General features: G+C 37.0%; 1 protein-coding gene across 1 annotated transcript in view; it reads left to right on the top strand.

Annotated features, from left to right (window-relative positions):
- Nucleotides 1–4,373: 4,373 nt before the first annotated feature.
- LOC134751052 (uncharacterized) overlaps nt 4,374–23,748 on the top strand; it is a 123,720-nt gene continuing 104,345 nt past the window's right edge. The window contains exon 1 of the mRNA XM_063686387.1: nt 4,374–4,555. The gene's annotated coding sequence lies outside the window, so the exon portion shown is untranslated. The remainder of the gene's footprint in view (nt 4,556–23,748) is intronic.

Here is a 23,748-nt window from a genome sequence, read left to right as displayed (position 1 = left end):
ATTATCGGTTTCGACTCGTGAGCAGTCACTGCAGGCAGCATGATGGTTTACCACTCTTTGACTCGATTGTATTAATTGGGCAATAAAGTGGTAGCCAACAAGGGTAGATATATTGACTACAGAACAGATTATGCTTACCCGCAACATTAAGTATAGGTATTGGTTACCAAAAAACATTTTTAATTTCTCATGCTCTGAAAGTGGATCGTTGTTGTTCTAAAAAGTGTGCAGAAAATATTACGTTTCTGCTCTAGAGCACTGTACTTTCTAAGTACGTTTTTTCCATTTTTTACGATAAGCAATTAAAATTTTGATTTTTAAATGGATTTTTTGTACAATTTCCATTCTGATAATTAACTCCCCATTTCATAAATAACGATATTTTTACCCAAATTGTTAATTGAAAGTAACCTCAAGAAATACTACCTACTGAAGTTTATAGTTAGCCGTATTTTTAAATGCACATGTATTTTACTTTCCTCGTATTCGAAGTGAAAAGTAGAGTGTTTAACTCGGGTGAAAGGCACCATTTCAGTCTCGGACTATTGGCAAACTACCTCGATAGAAATGGGTGCCTTTCATCTCTTGGTTAACAATCTACTATTGCGTGTCTTTCTTTGATCTCACCCAACTGTGAGCTAAAACTTGGCAGGAGTTTTTTGAATACAATTGCAGTGCCCAAAAGTTGAAATGTAAAGGTTACGTGCAGATGGCGACTGACAAGTCTATATATTCTATAATAATGATTTGATTTAACTGATTTCGTTGAGACAGCTTTGAAAATCAGTAGTGAAATTCTATGAAAAATTGCTTCAAAGAGTTTCATTACATTTTACACGCTATGTTTCAGTAAGAGTGAAATTGAAGCGCGTATGATTGCCTGCTAAATGAGCCGCGAGCGAAACATTTGCATCAAACACTTATCAACATAAAAAGTGTTAATGTCTGCCTTTTCCTTACACGTTACACCGTTCCGTGCGATCAGGGTTTATCTGCATCATCTGTTCAACATACCGACACCACATTTAAGATGCTGTCCGAATGAATTACTTTTTAGAGTTCCGCGCCTCGAAACTAAAGGTAGGTATGCTCGAAATATTTTTACTGTGTTCGCACATCGGTAGAGGCCGATTATGATTATTAAACAATAGGGTCAATACTAGTTAATAGGTTCAGGAAATAAGCATTAGCACGAGTCAAGGAACACATAGCTGAATGCCAAACACCTTTGATCAAAGACTGCAGTCAGGGAGCATGACATGGACTACCAATTTTGTCCATACCTTATTTAATGAGTAACTATCGCGGTAATCGAAGACAATAATCCTACCAAAGAGTACCTAACTACTTATCGCGGTAATAGATGACAATAATTGGTTAACGTTTTAATCTTCTTATGATACTACCTTGACTAGCGCTCATGCTGGTTGGTGCTCGCAAGATGTACTATGGGTTGTGTAAGTGTCGTATCTTAACAAGATCAAAACTTTAACAAATTGGCAAATCATCAAGGAAAAATGTTAGGTAAGCATTTTTTATTATTATTTTTTAAGTTTTGTTGTACTTACTAACATTATATGGATCAAAATCCTCTTCTTCTTCCTCGCGTTGTCCCGGCATTTTGCCACGGCTCATGGGAGCCTGGGGTCCGCTTGGCAACTAATCCCAAGATTTGGCGTAGGCACTAGTTTTTACGAAAGCGACTGCCATCTGACCTTCCAACCTAGAGGGAAAACTAGGCCTTGTTGGGATTAGTCCGGTTTCCTCACGATGTTTTCCTTCACCGAAAAGCGACTGGTTAATATCAAACGATATTTCGTACATAAGTTCCGAAAAACTCATTGGTACGAGCCAGGGTTTGAACCTACGACCTTCGGATTGCAAGTCGCACGCTCTTACCGCTAGGCCACCAGCGCCACTATATGGATCAAAATGATTCGAAATAAACAATTGAATTGAATTAAACATAATTTGATGTCTGACTTTAGAGTAAGTATAATTATTACATTAAAAATGCCCAAATGGGAAGCGCTTGTCGACAACCGTCGAACACGATAGTTAGAGCCCGATTAATATTTAACATTTTGTAATGGGTTTGAATTGGTTTTGACACGAATGAAGTTAAAGTTACCAAGATCGTTAGTAAAGGTCGTATCAAAACCAGTTCAAAAACATTACAAATTGTAAAATTTTAATCTGGCTCCAGTATAAAGTGTAACGCTCTAAGGCGTGGCTCTCTAAAAGTGAATTCTTCGTTTCCTAGTTGAACGTGAGAAACTACGTTCACGGATTTGAATTTTGGAAAATTCAAAAAGTACCTAAGGTCCTAGTTAACATACCTCGACATGCTAATTGCCCAATAGATGACACCTTGCGGCCACTTCTATTGACAATGACTCAAGTTTAAAGATGATATGTACTGGGACAGTGACGATCACTAGGACATCCACTTTAAAAAATATTTTAAAACGATGAATTGGACTATTACTCGAACGATGTATAACGTAGTTACCTAAATAATAAGTTATTTAATGGAATATTTATTACTCGCCTCGCATTCGTGTTTATCGGACGACGTTGAGGGTTTCCGGCATCATTTTCCTATTCTAAAATATTAACCTCATTATAATCATTATTATGTGATTAAGAACGTAACAACAGCCAGTCATAACCAACGTGTAAACAAATCGCATCTAGATCTTACGTAAATGCGTGCAATATGTAGGAACGATTCAAAGTTTTTGTTAAACTCTTAATTAGCAAAAGAAATGCATTGCACAATCGACTCGTATTTCTCCTTTCAAACGTAACTTTTGTAAGAATACCGCAAACATTAGTGGATGGTACGGATATTATTTGTATACATTATTATATACGTAAATAAGAGACGTTTATTTGACTTTCACTGTTTGGTAATAAATAATTACTTATCACAGGTATATTAGGTAATGACGACTATATTCTGATTTGTAATTAGATTCCAAAAAACTAACCTCACTCAGATTCTTTTTCTTTCGTAATAATGGAAAATATGTAAAGAAGTAAACTCAAATTTCCCTTTTGCATACTCTAGCATTTAAAATAAATATAGATGTATCATTTTAGCATTGTTTAGTTTCTTAAAACATACGGAAAATAGAAAAAGTGAGGTTAGTTTTTTGGAATCTAATTACAAATCAGAGTATATATAGTCCTTAACAATTAACATTCATAATTCAAAGTTACAATGTTACTTATTATTTGTATAATTTATTATCTTAGCAACTCTTTAATTCTCCCAGTTTGTCGTCCAATTAGGTTTGTATTTAGCATGTAGGTGATGATATTAACACTATTGTGTAAATTGACTGAATGCAAGGACGACAATACGGCGACTACACAATGACATTTAAATATCATTAATTAATACATAAATAGAATAAAATAAAATAGTACTCTTCATTAGCACACCTCAGTAAAAAGATACACACAGTACACGGCGCGCTCTCGACCATTGAAGACGTGTCGTTGCTCCGTGAAGAGGATCCTCGTAAATTGGACCGAGACATGTCGAGCTATTCGACTTAATAATACGTGAGTGACCCGTTCTAAAATAATTTCATGTTGTTTGAGTCTCACGGGAGTCTTATAGTTAAAAAGATACCTATAGCTTAATGATGCGGAGCAGACAACAGGCGGTCTTATCGCTACTAATTATAAATTTCTTCCAGACAACCTTTGTATAGCGGAAAATATGAGTTTCAAAAGAATATTATGACGTTAGTTTCCAATGTAATATCATAACTCTAAGGGCGTCATTACACTACACGTACTTAGTTTACTGCATCACAACCACAGCTGAAATAGCAAAGTGGAGTAGTCTCTGTAAGGCTCTATTACACGGGTAGAGTGGACCATACCGGCAAGGTAGAGTAGAGTGAGAATGTAGGTAGTTTCTCTATATGCACATATTCGACCACTACACTAGAAATACTACGCTACGGTACTGACGGTACGTAGTTAATGCAAGTAGGGAGCGTGTACCTACCTAACCGCAAAATCATACTTTCATCGGTTTGAAATAGGGACAATATTTCATAAATTTCAATAGTATTACGATACAATAAAACCAGATCGTTGCACCATCAGAGGTACTAACATATTATGGAGGCGTTAGATGTAAAGTGAATTTTATAGCTTAGACTTGTATTGTTAATAAAAGCCAAGTAATGTTGTTACATAATTTGTCATAACAGGATTATTCGTTTGACAAAACAATAAAGCTAACGAAACAAACCGGACCATCCGTTGGGTGCGCGCTGCGCGTTGCGGGCGACCCGCCGGGCGAGTTCCGCGCCCCGCGACGCTGCGCCGGAGTCAGCAGTGTCAGCACCAGTCTCAGTAGTGCCCGAGCCTGCGCGGGGTGCGGACCTACGCCCTACTCCACACACTAATAATTCGTGCGTTCGGAAACAGTGAATCTGTGCATATAACGTTACCGTGATAACAAAAGTTTCAACTGACATAATAGTGTTTCATTCACCTCCTTGGATAAATGCAAGCGAGTTTTATAAAGGTGAGTTTACGCGGCCGAGTTGCGAAGGGCCGAGCCTCTATATGCTAGTTTACTAGTTAACTTCTCCGCTAAAGGGTTAAGTAGGCAACTTTTGCAAGTCGCATTCTCGGGTAACATTTGTCAACATCAACAATAAGTTACGAAATCCAATTTAAATGTTTGATACTTCATTTATTGCGGTGATTGTTTTGAAACGCCTAATTTGTGGCCCGCTTTTTTAATTCAATAAGCAATCTCTCCGGCCTTGGTCAGGGAGCGGAATGTGGCGAAGAAAAGGTGGTCCGAACGCGGCTAGCACGAGTTATTGAACCACGCAGGCTCCTGGATTGCTCAACTAAAGAACTCACAGACAAACATTCAGTTTACAGGTTTACACTTATTTCATTTCTCCTCAGGGTCTCTTCCACGCTCTATTTACAAACTATATAGAAAGGTAGAGTAAAATAAAGAAATTGGATGTACACTTTAAAAAGGTTGACAATATCCGAAACAATTGTAGTCGGTGCAGTCCACATTCTAATAAGCCTAACAATACATTACCTTGATCAAGCAAAACTGGTTCCTAACCAACTCTGACAGGTAATCCGACTCTATTTCAAAACTATAACTTTACCTGACTACTAACTTATCCTTATTATCGCGACAGATAAATTCCAATGAAATGACTCAAATTCTTATTGGAATTTTAAATGGAATGATTTAACGGAAATGAATTAGGAACACTCAGATACTTATTCGTGGGAATCGGTTGACGTTTTTGCCCCCAAAGTACCGAAATGATGGCTATATTTTCTGCTTGCTGCAAAGAGTCAAAGACTAATCGCGTTTTTGCAGAGAAGTAGGCTAATGTCATTTAAATGTGCATCACGAGACTTTGGTTACGGTCAATCCCCTTCTGTTTAAGAATTCAATATGCAATACCTTTTTGGTGGCAAACTACACTTTTGGAACTAATAATCATATTGCAAATGTATTGAATAAAAGCTACTATGAAGCTTTGACCGATGAAAACTTTCAGATTTCATGAAATTATTAAGATTCCCAATTGAATTTCACTGCGAAAGCCAGTTACTAAACCAACTTGCTTGATGTAAACGTACCATTCAGGAGTAAAGTAGAAGTAAAATTCAGGGGCCAAACTATCCAAAATTGAGTAGTATATCGGGTTCATATAGTTTTGGAATTCAATATAATGCACTGCATTATAAACTGAGTAGGTATTTGTAGACTTATGTAATGGTTACCTACATTGCTGACATCATGAAGGTTAACTTCATCTTTAGTTTAATAGCTATTTTTTATTAGTGGAATATATATTTCCTAGTTTATTTTTGCATGCGGTAGCTCTTTGATCTCGTTGTACAGAGGTCAGCTGCAGAGAAAAGGTACCACCCCTGCATACAAACTTCTACGTAGGGGTGGTACCTTTTCTCTACACTTTACTACCCTAACCTCGCCTCTTTCTTTCAATATCGCTTGAAAGTTGTGTCAGTCAAGTCGTCACATCACATCCGTATGTTCGTCTCTTAAAGTGGTGCCTATGTGCTATGCACACCATACTCAACAAATTATGAGTCCCTTCTTTCCTTCTCTTAAAATGAGCAGCAACATTGTTCGCTCGTTGGAACAACTGACATAGGTACTCCAAATACGTTAAAGCCTTCGAGCATTCAGCAGAGCAGTTCTCACTGACTTAATTGGAGGTTTTTCAAACACTTTCTGAACAATCACCCCATCAGAAGCTTAATGTGCTTCAAATCATAAGTTTCCAATTTCACACTCCATGATCTATTCCTGCTGGAAACAAATAATAGCAAAGGTGCGGCGCTGCGTTGCGTGTCGGGAGGACGTTAACTAGCGCGCCTACATGCACCGAAATCACGTAATGCAGTTATTCTACGCGTTGATTACTCATTGATTGATTAACGAGGCTCCTGTTTCCGTTCGCTTTTGCTTTCGAAGATTGAATCTTCGAACCCAATGATACCAGTTTAGTAATTCATTAAACATTCTGTATGCGAATGTAAGTTAATTGCTTGTGTAACGTGACCGCTGAATTCTAAGAGCAATCCGTCAATTTTATAATGGTTTTCGAGTAGCGAAGTGGTCAATATTCTTTATGAATTAAAGCTCGTACGTTTAGATCTCTTGTCTGATCTGGTGCTTGTTTTCTTGGTGTGAACGGAGACAAACATGATCTAGATGAAAATAACGTGTTGCTAATTACTGCCTCAAGCAATGCAAGATTGCTTCAGAACATGTTCTTCTTTGGTTACACCTTAGGCGTATTTCACAGCTTGATTATCTTTGGAATAATCGGATTCCTAATTATTAGCCTTGTTATAGTTTGAACAGTTTTATGGTATTGTTCCTGCCACTTTAAGGGATAAATATTGTTTATCGCTATTTCATTGATAGAGTTAGACCAGGAAAAGTTTGCAGCGATTTTGGTGGCACGCGCGGTGCAAGTGTTATTTTGAACGTCAAACTTCTATGAAATTATGACGTATAAATGATACTTGCACCGCGCGTGCCACCAAAATAGCTGCAGACTTTTCTTGGTCTAACTCTATGAACATTTGCCTGTAGACTTATGTAATGTACTTTTTCACCTCAGCAGCTCGAACAAGCCTACTTTCGTCACTCCCTGGAGTGAGGAAAGTGTGACTTTCCTCACTCCAGGGAGTGAAACAATGTAGCTTTTTAATTTAGTGAAGGCCATGAACTTCATACTTTTATTACATTTTTTTTATGGTACGGTCCGGTCCGGTCCGGTCCGGTCCGGTCTCGTCTCGTATCGTATCGTATCGTATCGTACATATTATAATACTTTTTTTTTCTGTTTATTCTGTGTAATTCGAAATACATTTTAACCTTTAATATGTTCTCACTACTGAGGTGAAAAATTATGTGTGCAACACGAGAGCAAAGTTATTTTACATCTCGTGTTTATGAGTCCCGAGAAAGCGAAAGATTCTACCTTAGAATCACTCGCTTCGCTCGTGATTCAATTATAGAATCTTTCGCTTTCTCGGGACTCAAAATAAACACTCGCAAGAAAAACCAACTTTCCTCTCTTGTTGCACAAATAACTATTGCCATCCCAAAATCATAAGGGCAAGTCAGTAAATAAACGGCGCAATTGGCACTCCGTTACTTTTGCTAGATTTGTTGCATCAGATAAAATTAAATGAAACATTCAAAAGTATAACAGAATATGTTTCACCCTGACCAATAAACATTAGGCACGCATTTCAGCACCGCCGTGCCGAATCGCACACAAAGCATAATAACTCAAACAATACGGGCATTGATGATCTACGAAAACAAATACAGATGGAGAGATTTGTCTAAACTCACAAAAAACTAATCTTGGAACGAAATGTGTAGAAAGTATGGCACCGAATTATCTGATCTACTAGCGTGGCTATAATAGAACTTGGGCCAGGAACAGATTTCCATGACCAATCGCCTACCGGGCGAAAACTCGTATAGTGGTTAACGGTTATGTATGATGAACCCTCGTGAACGTGAGCTGCCGCTTCATTGGTGGGTTGAGAAATGGCAGCAAATAGTCTATAAAAAAACTTTTTCACCTCAGCAGCTCGAACAAACCTACTTTCGTCACTCCCTGGAGTGAGGAAAGTGCGACTTTACGTCTGACTGACCAAAGCCGGGACTTTTCATGGCTCTAGCTAGCGCACTTTGCATAATTTCGGTCTGCTTGTGATTCCACATGTCAACAATGTACATCGATTTACTAAAGGGATCGCTGACAACTGTCAGAACGACCGTACTGTGCTGTCAAAACACTGACCAACATGTCAAATGGAATTAATGTCCTGTCAAAGAGCTAAGTTATGCAATGAAGCTGAGCATTGGCAAATAGATAAAAAAGTTCTAAGTCCTCCGGCGATACCTGTTGTACAGGAAATACTTGTGTAGTTAGGAGCTACGCATAGATTCATGCTTTTAATTGACGGCATAATCTTCGATTTTTATTTTCTATACGTTACCAATGAGAAATAAATATACATACATATACCTTAAAATAACTTTATCCTCTTTTCATAATAAAACGAGTCAAACAATTTGAGCAATTTATTTTACTCCAATTAAGTATTTAGGTATATATATCTTTTGCGGTAACATTTAGTTCGGCTTCCTTATTGCCTGCTATTATTTATTTAGACATATCGTAATGGACGATGAATAATTCGATCCTTATCGTACACGAATAAAAATGTATTTGATTATTTTCAAACATATAATCCATATAAATGTATTTGTTGACTTAAGACACTTAAGTTTTCCTTGTGACTAGGAATCAAATATTTATTCGCTGTTATTGACCAAATTGACTCGAAACTCATGCGAAAATATTGAATAAAAATATGCGAATTAGATGACAATGCAAGAAGAAATAGAGTACATTCCAGCTGACAATTGATAGCAAAACTTTTCTTTTATCTCTTGAATGCCTAGTCATAACTATAAACTTATTTATTGAATTTCTTAAAATACGATACACGTCTATTATTATCACCAATGAGGATATAATAAGATAGAGCGGTACTGTCATAGTAAATTTTGTAACCACTGTAAATTCACTGCCATCTATCGACATACTTTAAAACTAAAAATGAAGATTTATAAAAATACGTTAAAATGTATTTAAATATGGATAAATGATTTTTTTATTTACATTAATTATTTTTATATGATTTTGACCCATGTTCTTTCACTGGTATGCGTTAAAATTATAAATAACAAACGAAACAGTCAACGCCCTCTATACGAGTGTAGGCCAAAACTAGTGGCGCCATCTGATCGAGAATCAAATTTTCGTGATTTTCGAGGCACGTTTTTTCCTTAGACTGTATCCATCTATTACGGAGTTATATCTATCTTTGTTATCACGTATATCAGTTTTATAGCGAAGTGCATCAATTTTACGACGACTCGAATCCAATATGCTCACAACGCTGTAGGTGGACGTGGGCGGCGCTTAAACCGAGGTATTATTTGGTATTATGCATCGATTATGATTTTTGATTTGGCAATAAATCCTCTATTAAAGCTTAGTGTCATGTTAAGTGTTACAGCTTTTCCAGTTTGGTGTCAGTGACCGAAAGTCAGATATTTTGCAAGAAATCAGAATGTTCAATTCAACCCCAACATAATATACGTACTTAAATTTCGAAAAAAACAATCTTCATTTTGTTTTATCCCCTGTACATATTACAGGTGTATCTTACAAAATGTAAACTTTTTATAATATTTTTCTTCACTCGTTTGCTTTAATAATTTGCTATATATTACCTCACACTTGTATCCAGCTGTTTTATAACCAAAATGCTATTATTTGCGATACCACAATCGCAACTTAAGTAAGCACCAAAGAAGACATCCTTAATACAAAATTCACAAACACGTAGTTTGTGACGGTTAATTTTAAATAAAATGCACCGGGGCAAGGTTAAATACAATACAGTGCAGAGGACACTGGCTTCCCACAGTTTGTGTATCATGTTGCGAGTATTTAATAATGTATATTGCTCTTTTGACCTACTAACGCTCACAGGATGTGCATACGCAAAGTAAGGACTCGTTAAAATAAAACAGGACAGGAAACGCAGTCAACGTAATGACATAGGCTTGGAAGCGATAAGGCAAACGAAGTCTGTGTGGTTTTACACTTCGTTTTGTTTTTGCTCATATTTATTAACAACTATTATTAATACTAAGATCAGGGGTCCTAGCTAAGATGCCAATCGTTTGCGCCGTAGCCGTAGCGAACGAAACGCTAATGTCTCTCTGTCGCAGTTATATGAAACTTATGAAAGAGTGATAGAGAGACATTACCGTTTCGTTCGCAACGGCGCAAACGCAGATCTGATGAATATGAATACAATATGTATAATACAAAAAAATGCGCATTCACTGCCATCGCAAAGTTTATAACAAGCACATATGAACAGAGAACCCACCTAGCGGGTCGCTGGCAATGAATATGTTAAAAATACCTACTTAAATCTATCATGTAACACAGGTAGTTACAAACGTGCAAAAGTTTCTGTCACTTTTTGTTTATGTATGCCGACGATTTAATAACGGAAAGTTAAAATACAGATGAATTAAGGACCTCTTCTTTTATGAGAATCGCAAAATCGCTTAGTAAAATTTCTTTCTTTATTAGTTTAAGTGCGTTGCGTTAGTTCGTAGGATCCCGATTCCTGGGACCTATCACAACAGACAACGGCACGTGGAGGATACTGAAAAATGCCGAAATCGAGGAGTTGGTGGGCGGACCCAATATCATCGGCGAAACGAAATCCCACAGACTTCGCTGGTTCGGTCACCTATTAAGAATGGGAGAGGATCGGGCTGTCAAAAGGGCGTACTTGGGAAGACCGACTGGTGGCCGCCCGGTAGGTAGGCCCAGATACCCCTGGGAAGACAGTGTAGAAGCGGATCTGCGTTAACTTTAAGCCGATAATTGTCAGGAAACGGCGCAGGATCGGGAAAAGTGGAGTGCTCTCGTTTCGCGGAGGCCAAGACCCTCTTTGGGTAGCTGAGCCATATTATTAGTTAGTTATTAGATTATGTCACTAACACATTTTCAATTATATTTAATTAGCTTCTGCCCGCGACTATCTCCATTCGAAATTTTATCTTCGGTTCAGCAGTTTAAGAGTGAGGAGGTAACAGACAGACTTTCGCATTATAATATTAGTAGGGACGACTGGCGCCTTGGCTCTTGTTTAATGATTCTAGAGAATAAGTTACACATTTGAATAATAAATGGTTATTGAAAACTTACGTAAGTACCCACTGTACGTACAAATATTTTTTTAACTCGTATTTCACAATAACATAAACGACCAATTTATTATAACACCGTGCGAAAGAGTTTCGCGAGGACTCCTATCGCCAATTATATTTATGTTTCAACATCCAATCAAGAGCCGAGACTACCTGTGTCAGATTTGCGAATCTTCTATAAAGAATAGTCGTATCTGCTAGTAATCTTATGTTAATTCGCTACATTTTTCTAAGTAAATAATTTATCGCGCTTCGTCAACGGTGGGAAAATAATTAATAACCACAATTAACTTGTCCGGGTTAGCTTGATGTTGTCAATGATCTATTACTGAGATAGGTAAATTATGCATTTTTAATTCAATGACTGCTTAGAAATTAGCTGAAATTATTTTATAAACAATACGATATCTATAATTATATTTATGTATTATAAATATTGTAATTTAAATATTAAATACAAGTAGTATATATCTACAATTGTATTTTTATTCGCTAGACCATATTTTGCATAATATTGTATGATCTTCGATATTCGGGGTACGCCGTCAGGTGTTGTATACTTTTTTTTAACGGTTTAATTGACAACTTTTGGCAGTAATTTGACCAGGGACACGGTGTATAGCAGCAAGCATTTTATTGCTCATTTGTCCCCACAGTTGATGTAAATAAACAGAACTGCGAAATGTGTTCTTGGGTGAAAATGTCATAAGCAGCCGAATTTACCGAGTCCCAGTTATAACGACGAAATATAACATAAAAACCCGTTAAACGGTAGCACCGCAAGGTGTGAAATGATGACAAGCATTTGACAAAAATGGTAAAAAAAACCGGCCGACTAAAGGTACATGTTGGAACCCGACAGCAAACAGCAGCAGCAGACGACGTGTCGCTGCGACTTCCTATGTATGTCTAATAGTAACTTCGTGTCGCTAACAGTTCGTCGCTGACTGCGGTCGGGTTCCAACTTGTACCTTTATTTTTAAGGGTTTAGATAAGATAACAACGAAAACATTATTATAAAATAGAAACTCTATTACAATTACCTTCACTACATAACCTAGATCTTATTGGGATTACTCAGATGTTTTCCTTGACGGAAAAGTAACTGGTTGATAAATAATTTGTCGTATAAAACTCATTAGCTTATTACTCTGTGTAGACGCGGCTCCACGGTTTAATATCAATTATAAATGTATAAAAAGCAATATTCTTGTTACAAACAGACAGAAAGAGAAACTAGAGTGGTCAAAGTTACTGAACTCTAAAATATTTCCAATACAAAGTCAAATCCCACCGACGTACATTACCATACTTTTATTTTGGCGTCTCAATAAAAATACATGTGACTATTGACAATAAACGTCTCAAAAGTCCGGTTTTGGGTTCGTTGCCCGCGTGAAGTAACTAAATTCAACTTTTTTGGCTGTGTTTTTAATTCATTGATAATACGAGTTCTTTTAATGTCTCCTTTAATGGTTTTACATAACTGTACTCTTTGGTTTGCACTTGTAAAATCTTTGCGACCATAAATATGATGAAGTAAATACTTGCATTAAGGCTTGTCTCAATTTGACTGCATATAGCATTATACCAACGGACGCAATAACTAAATATATCGCGATAATGTTCCGTTGGAGACAAGCATTAAATTCAGCGATTAATTACACTTTTTTACGAGAGTTTGTTTTTGTTTGCTTACTTTATTTATTCGAGTTCAAGTAAAGTTTTATGAGATGAGGCGCAATTAAAGGCTACATTTATATATATTATATTCGGTTTTCTTTGATTATCACATTTATAATGGCTATTACGTTGGTAGGTCTTCACTGAATTGTACAACAAGATTATAAATCAAAAGTAGTATTCCATAGATTAAATCGTTTTGTAACTTAACTTGATGTCCTGTGGCGAGATGGCAGTGGTGGCTAATGATTTTAATTGTCTAATCTTAATGTTCACTTTATGTGCGCTATACAAGCTACAAGACATTTAATGATAAAAGTTAATGTTTTACAGGTCAGTAAATAGGTAATAAATATATACGTTAAAGAACCAATTTTATCAAATTTAACCTGTTGTGAGACATACTAACATTAATAGTTATTTGTTATACAAGGGTGCAAAGTTGTATTTTACCCGCGAGTGTGGAATTGAAACATGAGCAAGCGAAAGGATTCTATAGTTGAACCACGAGCGAAGCAAGTGGTTCTAAAATAGAATCCTGAGCGTAGCGAGTGTTTCAACACACAAGAAGTAAAATACATTTCCACCCGTGTGTAACACAAAACTTTTCCCCTCACTATAGCGAGGAAAGTGCAACATCCACAGGCGTTAGATCATCTTCATCACTGGAATCACTAATTTTTTTACGATATTATAACAGAAAACACTAGAAATTCTGATTTTTACGTGAGTCGGTGAGAAGAACAGTAAAAATTTTGTTGACAATGTTGACATTTCTGTTCTGACGTATGAAATGTCAACGATGCGGCTTGAAATTGCATCGACTCAACTTGTGCGTTAACATCATTATAAAAAATCTAACGTTTCTTATGGAATTTTAAGGTTTATGACTTAAAATTATTAAATAAAGCTACATTTGGTATTTTTTATTAGATTCTCAAACCATTTATTTAATGATAATTAATATCGAACGAACCATTATCATGAGCGTTTTACGTTTTGTTATCTGTCAAGCTACTTAAACACGCTCCATCCAAGGTCAAATTACTTTCCCCACTAGTGGATAAAATGCGTTTTTCCCCGCTTGTTTTAAAGGATAATAGACGGCTTTCCGAGCTAGTGAGGGGAAAATAATTTTACGGTTTAGACTCTCGTTCGGACTTCGCGCCCGAACCTGCGCTCGCGGGGTCTCGGTTTAGGCTCTCCGAAACATGTCGCGCGAGTGACTAAAAACAAGTGAGTCTAAACTGTAAAATTATTTACCAATTTTATGAACAAAGACGAATTTTACAAGCATGATAATACAAAAATAGTTATTTGTTATACAAGGGTGCAAAGTTGTATTTTACCAGCGAGTGTGGAATTGAAACAAGAGCAAGCGAAAGGATTCTATAGTTGAACCACGAGCGAAGCGAGTGGTTCTAAAATAGAATCCTGAGCGTAGCGAGTGTTTCAACACACAAGAAGTAAAATACATTTGCACCCGTGTGTAACACAAAACTTTAGCGAAGAACTCACTATAGCGAAGAAAGTGCAACATCCACAGGCGTTAGATCATCTTCATCACTGAAATCACTTATTTTTGTACGATATATTATATATATATTATAACAGAAAACACTGAAAATTCTGATGGTAAGAAGTGTTTTTAAGTAAAAATTTTGTTGACAATGTTGACATTTCTGTTCTGACGTATGAAATGTCAACGATGCGGCTTGAAATTGCATCGACTCAACTTGTGCGTTAACATCATTATAAAAAATCTAACGTTTCTTATGGAATTTTAAGGTTTATGACTTAAAATTATTAAATAAAGCTACATTTGGTATTTTTTATTAGATTCTCAAACCATTTATTTAATGATAATTAATATCGAACGAAATTATGAGCGTTTTACGTTTTGTTATCTGTCAAGCTACTTAAACATGCTCCATTCAAGGTCAAATTACTTTCCCCACTAGTGGATAAAATGCGTTTTTCCCCGCTTGTTTTAAAGGATAAAAGACGGCTTTCCGAGCTAGTGAGGGGAAAAAGTAATTGCTATAAACTTCTGAAACAAATGAGTCCTTAAGAATATTCTTCAAGTTTACAATATTTATATGCACAAACGAACAAAAATCCATTCAAATTTATTCTTACATGGCCGCCGCATCGTTATCGTTACTTAAGGCACGAAGAGACAAAGTTATCGTTTATTTATTTTGTAGTACTGCGACACAAATAAAAGAAGACCTACCTGGTGGTATCTAGTTATAAGAATATAATGTATGCAATACATATAGGTAACACTATAACTAGAAAATATAAAAGAAATAACAATATGGCGGACGAATGTTTGAAATGATACCGTATCTAATTAATATTTCGCTTAAAATTTAGTTTTTTCTTCGCAAGTGTGATGAAAAACATTGACACAATCTGGGGCAAGAATATTGTAAACTCGAGTCTTTACTTCACTCCAGCCTGCGGCTGTCGTAAATTATAGACCTCGTTTACAAAATCTCTCTTACCCCTCTCGTTGCACAATGTACTAATGGTTATTGGCTATAATGCTTGAACTACAACGAATGCCATTAATTGATGCGTAAATATTTTGAGTCTTAATGAATATATCTTATGTTCATGCCTGTCCTTAAACCCTGAGCATAGAATAAGTAATAGTATTATCATACCCTGGGTCTAACTCTTGGCTTATAGTGTAGAATGATAACTCCTGCGTAGAATGATGGTAATATTTAAAAAAAACTATCGTTTATCCTTTCCTGAGCCTAACGTTTACCTAAGCGTGAAGATGAAGAGGTAACAGACCCACAGACAGAGAGTTATTGTCGCATTTCGTCGCTGCGCGTACAAAAGTCGCCATGTGTTTTTAACCTACTTTACAGGAGACACAAAAAACTGTTTATTTCGATAATTATTGGACATAAATGAATCAATATTTTTGTGACAAAAGTATTTGCACTTTAACATACATTAAGGAATTACATGAAAAAATATTTCAGTTTTAATAATATGAAAAAAAAAACTTTTTCATAAATATGTCACATAGCGAGTTTTGTTTGGGTCATAAATAACCTCTAAGTGTCTTACCATTACATGGTTAGATTTAATTGTTAAGGACCCTATACATTTTTTGTTCTTTATCGTCACATGGCTATTTAATAATATGATGTGAGCGTTCAATAAAACAGAAAAAAATGCTATGTAAGTCAATATAATTGAATTTTAATCGTGAATTAATAATCTACGTACTTTTTTATTATAACTATTACTTTATGATCAATTTGTTTCAGTCAATACCTTTGAACTAAATATGTTTACCTAGGTAACTCATTTAAATTGGTTTGATAATTATTTGCCAGCCCAATAAGTAATCAAATAATATACATATATACGAAGCAAGGAGAAAAACGATAAAAAACTATTTTTTCTAGTTTTGTAATCAAAATGTTGCCTTTAAAATCTTGAAATGTAAAAAGTCTCATCTCTTTAAGGACTCTCTTCTTCCTACCCTTATCCCACGTTATGTGGGGTCGGCACAACAAGTTTTTCTCTTCCATTCTCCTCTATCTTTGGTCACCTCAGCACACTCCTTTCTTTCTCATATCCTCTTTCACACAATCTATCCATCGTTTTTTGGGTCTACCATCCGCTCTCCGTCCATCAGCATTCATCCCTAACATTGTTTTGCCTATGTGACATTCATCTTTCCTCATTACATGCCCATACCACGGCGCGAACCTATATACTACTCCTCATCTTCTCCGTTACCGGTGCTACTTTCAAACTTCCCCTTATATACTTATTCAACAGTCAAATATCAGATGACAGTCTTATAATGGACTGTCATTGGTTTTCTCCTGCATTGCTTTATTAAGTAAGTAATCACAGTGAAGTTAGGTTGTTTTCATGATTCAAGTTGTCAAAAAATGGGTGATAATTAGAGGCTCTGGTACTCGCCGTTGCGCACAGGGTCGGGTCAGGTGCAGGGCCCTAAATGAATTCCCTGCACCCGATGAACTGCCGAGGACGCGTCAACAAGGGCACGAACGGATGCAGCAAAGCTAGAAGGACGACCTGGAGGACTTTCGCTATGGATCTCATACCATAGACGCACACTGCAGTCAAGAATGCAATCGTTGGGCCGTAGAGTGTCGCACCATGACGGCGGCTCTTGGATTAGGGAACGTTTCGCTGCGCAACTTATTAATGACTATGTTGGGCAGCGAAAGGAAATGGAACGCAGTTGCCTTCTTCTGCTACACCGTCATTTCAAGGAAGGAGGCCGCGGAAACGGAGCGTGAGAGTAGGAGTTGAAGACACGCACCCGAACCGGCGCAGACGGCGGTGAAGAAGATGGGCACAATTTGCTGTCCGCCTAAACCCCTAGCAGGGCCAGCGGGCTGTGGGGGTCCGCACTACACGGCGCTACACGATTGGCAGTGGGTCAAGCGTCAATGACTCTCCTTTCCAGCGGTGTGGGTACTCCGGAGTAAGATAAGCCAGGGCCGCTGGAAGGAGTAGAATCTCAGGCATCCCGCACCTCCTTGAAAACGGCCAGAAGGGTGAGCGCCGGAGTGGCTTTTAGTGGGTATATCTGCTTTTCTCCTCTTACTAGGAGAGGATGGTTGCAGGAGGGAGTCCCACATATCCAAATGCCTCCCCAAGCCGGAGGGCCTTTGTCAACAAAAAAAAAAGATTATTAAGGAATTTCAAAAAGTTGAGTTTTAAATAATTTCCGAAATAAACCTGCAATCAATTAAAAGTCGGGCTTTTGAAAATATAGGCAAAAAATATTAAGGTCAACTCTTCTTCCTCGCGTTATCCAGGCATTTTTCCACGGTTCATGGGACCCTGGGGTCTGCTTGACAACAGAACTAATCCCTAGTTTTTACGAAAGCGACTGCCATCCGACCTTCCAACCCAGAGGGGAAACTAGGCCTTATTGGGATTAGTCCGGTTTCCTCACTATGTTTTCCTTCACCGAAAAGCGACTGGTAAATATCAAATGATATTTCGTACATAAGTTCCGAAAAACTCATTGGTACGAGCGTGGGTTTGAACCCGCGACCTCCGGATTGAAAGTCGCACGCTCTTACAGCTAGGCCACTAGCGCTTCACATGAAATAATCATGTTTAGTAGGGACCTGTATACAACTTGAGGGTTATTATCTACCCTCAAGTTGTAGTTTAGTTTAATATACGGTAGACTCGATTGTTATAAGAAAATCCCGCTATGTATAGTAAAACGCACAGTCTAGAAACATAACATCGACTGCAACTAGTATAAAAATATCGCTATGTGCGAGAAACTACATATCGGGAGCAAGCGCATCTAATCATTTTTAAATAAACTTGTAGAAAATATCGCTATGTGTCAATCATCACATAGCGAGCACACGTCTGTAATTGCTGTTCAAATAAGCTAATGTAGTTATGTGATTTATTCCAGTTAGCGATTATAGAAAGAGCATTCATTGTATGGGCGTCACATACCTACATTTGATAAATCCTTAAATATTGAATTAAGCGCCACGCTGTTTTTGGAGCATATGCGTATAGAAATAAGGTTCAAAATGGCATTAAAACCGAAAAATCGTTAAAAATCACATAGCGACTTTTGTACGCGCAGCGACGATTTATAATTTTAGTGGGGATTACCGCGTAATAATAATATTTTCCTTAGTATGTAGGGTAAACTCGCATTATTTGGTGACACGCCTAATTCGGTGATACAAGTTTTGAAGCGTGACACCCAGGAAAGCTAGTGAATCCTGGCCTTTTAATGGGCCTCACGGCAAAGCCGCCGAAGCCGAGAAGCAGTGATGTCCCATTTAAAAGGCCCTAATTCACTAGCTTTCCTAGGTGTCATGCTTCAAAACTTGTATCACCGAATTAGGCGTGTCACCAAATAATGCGAGTTTACCCTATGTGCAATTTAAGTATTACTCACCCATTTATTTCCGATACATTTCCATTCTATGTTCGTAATACATTGTTGGTTACTTTTTTCCGCCATCGCTTAGCGTGAGGCAAATATGTTGTGTTCGTTTTGCGCATCCGTGCCATCTGTGGTCTCTGTGATAATATTTATCCGGTTCAATTTATAGACCATATTTTAACGAGGAGCTTTATTGCGTTGTTTATGGGAAACGCGTTTGGCTGCGGTTTGCTTGTAAAAGGAATTAAGTTCTTTTTTTTTACGAGATTTTTATTGAACTGTAGTTATTGGTTTGGTATAAATCGATTTTCACACGTTGCCTTATGCCTCATTAGTTTTTAACTTTTAATAAACTGTCGTTCAGATAGAATATACGATATATTTCTTCTACTTAGTGTTCGTGTGAACTTAGATGCCGCCGTAGAAAGCAGAGCGAGAAAACGTTTTACATAGGTACACAACTTCAACACGCTCTATTTTATTTGTATAACAATTCCTAGCAGACATAGATATATTATGTTATTTTGTACATGCCAAGTTTCATGTCATTTACTTCGATTGTATAGTAGCGGCTTTTTGGCGGAGGGTTCGTGACGTGACACTCGACATAAACCTTAAGTCGACAAGTAAACGACATCAACGCGTTTCGCACGGTGCACGGGTAAGTATTTTGATGATATGTAGTTTAGTTAGAACTCTGTAAGTGTTATTTGTTGTTGCCTAAATGCTTAAAATAAAGCACTAGGGCCTAGTGCATAACTGCATTTTTTTCAGAAATATCGCTGCATTTTCCCTGCAAAAAAAGTACAATTTTTTCGAACAGCTTCTGCCGCGCAATTAGTACGTTGCAACTCCATGATGTGTATGATTATACCTGAGCTTGAACCGCCATTAACATGCCGGGTGTTTGTTGTAAGTAAACGTTTTTACTAAACAGGCTAACCACTACGGTTATTTTTAACTAATAAATATCGCTATTCGCTACAAGGAGCGTCGATCGAGAACACCTCGTGTTCCCTTCGCCATGGTCAATTTGTGGTTATTCATGACTTGGCTTCTGTTCAGATGTTTTAGTTGTGAATTTTAACATACCTATTGAAAAAAATACACAGAATTTGTGAAAAACAAATGTTTTAGTTTAGCTAAAATTTTGAATATTTCAATTTCAATTATTTATTTATAAAATAATAATTTTACACGTCACATCATCAAACCACACACACACCATCAATTTAAATAAACCTACTTGTCTTGGCTAAGAATCTAAAATAAACATAGATTAAGCTAAGTACTCAAAACATGTATAAAATTATTTATAAGAAATAAACAGCTAATTATATTTGTTAATTTTTTTTTTTTAGTTTAAAATACACAAATATAAAAATTAACTTTAAACATGCCACTAACAAAACAAAATAAGTAAAAAAGAAAGAAAACAGATGTTAAAAATTTATTAAGAAATTATTTATGTACCTATACCTAAACTTTGTAATTGAAAAGGAAATAAAGAGGCTTTTTTATTTTTTATTTTTTTATTTATTTTATTTATTTAAACAGCGAATTATTTTATATTTTTTATCATAAATATAATTATAATTTATATTACATATAAAATAATAATTTAGTATTATTAATAGTATAGGTATGTATATCACATGCATGTTTTTGTTGAGTTTGAGTTCGAGTAAGAATGTATTTATTAATTCGGCTTAGTATTTTTTTTTACTTTTCTTAATTAACAATATACTTTTTACTTACATAAGAAATCATGCAAAGAATTGTACGCAGCAGAGACTAAGTAAGATTTCAGTATTGATACGAAGAAGTTATTCTTTCTAGCGGTCTTTATGTCATCGGAGATTTGATTGTAGATTTTAGGACCGATGTACATAAGTAGGTAGTTGAAACACTTTTGCCTTTTCCATACATGTAACCTTGGTGACAATGCAATGTTATGCCATATCATCAAGCTGCTTTAGAGACCTCCTGCAATTCAGATAGAGTCATTTGCAATGACAAAGTGTATTAATCATAAATGTCCAATTTCCATGACAATATGATATTTCTAATGACACTCCCTCACTTTGTTCTGTTCAAGTACAGTAACTCCAGCGTTTTTTGTCAGTCGCGCGACATGTTTCACGACGATATATCTCATGACAGTTTAAATTCGAAAACAATAATGTTCGGAAATGTTCATAATCTTCAGAAAATATTTCGTTCATCACCAATCAAGTGTTAGTACTTTCAGAAATATTGTTGTATGAGTTCTAGAGCTCCCAGCCCCAGTATTACTTTGTCTGGCCCGACCAACGGTCCCTATTTCCTTCTATTACAGGCTTTATGGCTTGTAAATGAACTGTTAGTTGTTAGCGGCGCCGGCGCGTGCGCGGGTCACGCAGGAAATTGGGTTATCGAGACCGGGAAGAAAGGAGGCTTTTACTGGCCGCTGTCATGCTGCAGACACCGTACGATGTTTAATTATTTATTTGAAAGTAAGTAGGCAAGAAGCCCAGGCCAATTGATTGTTTTAAGTAATAATCCTTGAAAGACTGAAATTTGATGTAAAATAATATACTCGTAATATTATATTTTAAAATAGTATTTAAAAAATGGCTCTTGTTATGTTCTATTATTTATACATATGTATATGCTCTTTCAAAAGTTTGTTCCCCTAGTTATATGTTTACACGTTTTAATTTGGTTTATTAACTCTTGGCGATGATCATTTAAACAGTGTCCAAAAATATTGGTAATTAGGTATCGATTTCTTTCATTGCATCTAATCTGGAACACCTACTGACATGACATAAATTTCGTATGTGTTTCTTCTACTTGAGTTGCTATATTCATTGTATTGATTTCTGCATCGAGGTGTACAATAAAGAGTGTATTGTATCGAATAGGTATACGAGTAATTACTTAATCAGATTCCACTTGGCAAGTGAATACCACGCTTTATCAAGCAGATATCAGGCCCGGAGTGTCCTGTGTTACATTGTCCCGAGAATCCAGGCACTTGATGTTCGTGTTTATCACGTTGGACGGTGCGGGTGAACAATCAGCCGGCATATGTCCCCCGCAGCCGCTGCCCGCGGCGCATTCCACCACGCGCATTATGCAGATCGGCGCCCGCGCTGCGCCGCGTCCCGACCGCTTTTTGCTGCGCTTAGGCATCGGTCATATGGACTTGGACAGGCCAATTCGAACGTACTTACACTGACATCAGAATGACAACTATAAATAATGTCATTCAATTATCGTGCATTTCGCTCGTACATGTCTGTACATGTATTGGCACGAGTAGAATGTACGACATCTAGACATAATTTAATTCGTTCTCCTATTTTAGTGTCCTATCACATCATGATATGGTCTAAGAAATAGCCTAGCAACGAAAGACCTAGAGTTAGTGTGCCATAATATTACTACGAACGTCGTTGGTAGTACGAGTGGCTGGCCAGCAAAAATTTACAAAGGGCAGCAAAAATCAATTCAAAGCGTCCAAGTTATAGCAGCGCTGTATGTATGATCTGAGATAATTTTTTTTACCATAATCTGAGGAATAACGAGATTGTTTTGTACCTTCGCCGATTTTGTGATAACTCGTAGAATATTTTCACTTGTATACTTGAATTCCACGGCTCTATGATGGAGCAAGCTTTAGCGCTAAATAGATAAGCAGCGGAATGGAATAATGGGCGCAGCGGCGGGGTGACGGCTTGATTTACGCACCGAGTCGCCGCCGTTGCTCTGATCATTTTGAATCAGCATCTTTGAATGCGCTTTGTTTTGCGAAAACACTTGAAAAGTGTTTGGATTATAATTCTTACTACCATGTGAGTCGTAGGTAAAGGCTTTCCTCAACTATGGTGATTAAATTTGTCATGAACAAAGATGATGGTTTAGTTCACAGTAAAAACAATCGACCGGGCAAAATTGAAAAATTATTGGAATTATTGAAGTAAAACTTCTTTAGGTGCGACTAGAGGGTAACTCAGATTTTTCCTGACGGAAGTAACGCTCAGTAGTGACACACGCACAATAGGACACACGTCAAAGTGCCACCGCTTGTGAGTTTGGGATCGTCGACGAGAAGGGGTTTGAATATTTTAGCGCTTACCTTGTGTTTCATGTGAGAGCGCATCAGCGAACGATGTACCTACATAAGTAATAATAAATTCAAATGATTCTGGGATATACATAACATCATAGTATGTCACTTTTCTAGCATTCTAATGTGTGTAAGTTACGATAGCCGATTGTAAGTGTTCTAACGCGGCGTAAGTGCGGTAATACTAGTACCTCGCGTGCGTACTGCGGACCGCGCGCGCGTTGGGATCTGCGCTTAATTGAAACGCTTTTATTGTCCCAATTATTGCGCCCAACATTAACTTCTTACATTTATCTGCGAAGCAAGACTTGTATGTTTTTCTTACGCTGAGCTCTTAGGGTGTATTCTCGTTGGATACACACTTATTAGTTTAAAGTTTTGCCCATGTGAAACTAGGTACAGTGAGCATCAAACAGGTGGCGGTCAAAGTGACACATCCTTGTTTCTAAGGTGTATTACGTTATAAATATTTGACCACTTTGGCTATCACTATTTGATGCTAACTGATGCACATCCGAATTGGTGGTAAAATGTTTCGACAAGTGTTTATATTTCTGTGCATAGAATACCCACTTTTGCCGCTTGTCGTAAGGTATTTCGTAATAATTGGGGATATTCGGCATATCAGTG

The sequence above is a fragment of the Cydia strobilella genome, chromosome 21, assembly GCF_947568885.1.
Source record: "Cydia strobilella chromosome 21, ilCydStro3.1, whole genome shotgun sequence".
NCBI lineage: Eukaryota > Metazoa > Arthropoda > Insecta > Lepidoptera > Tortricidae > Cydia > Cydia strobilella.
This window is presented reverse-complemented; position numbering and strand designations above follow the sequence as displayed.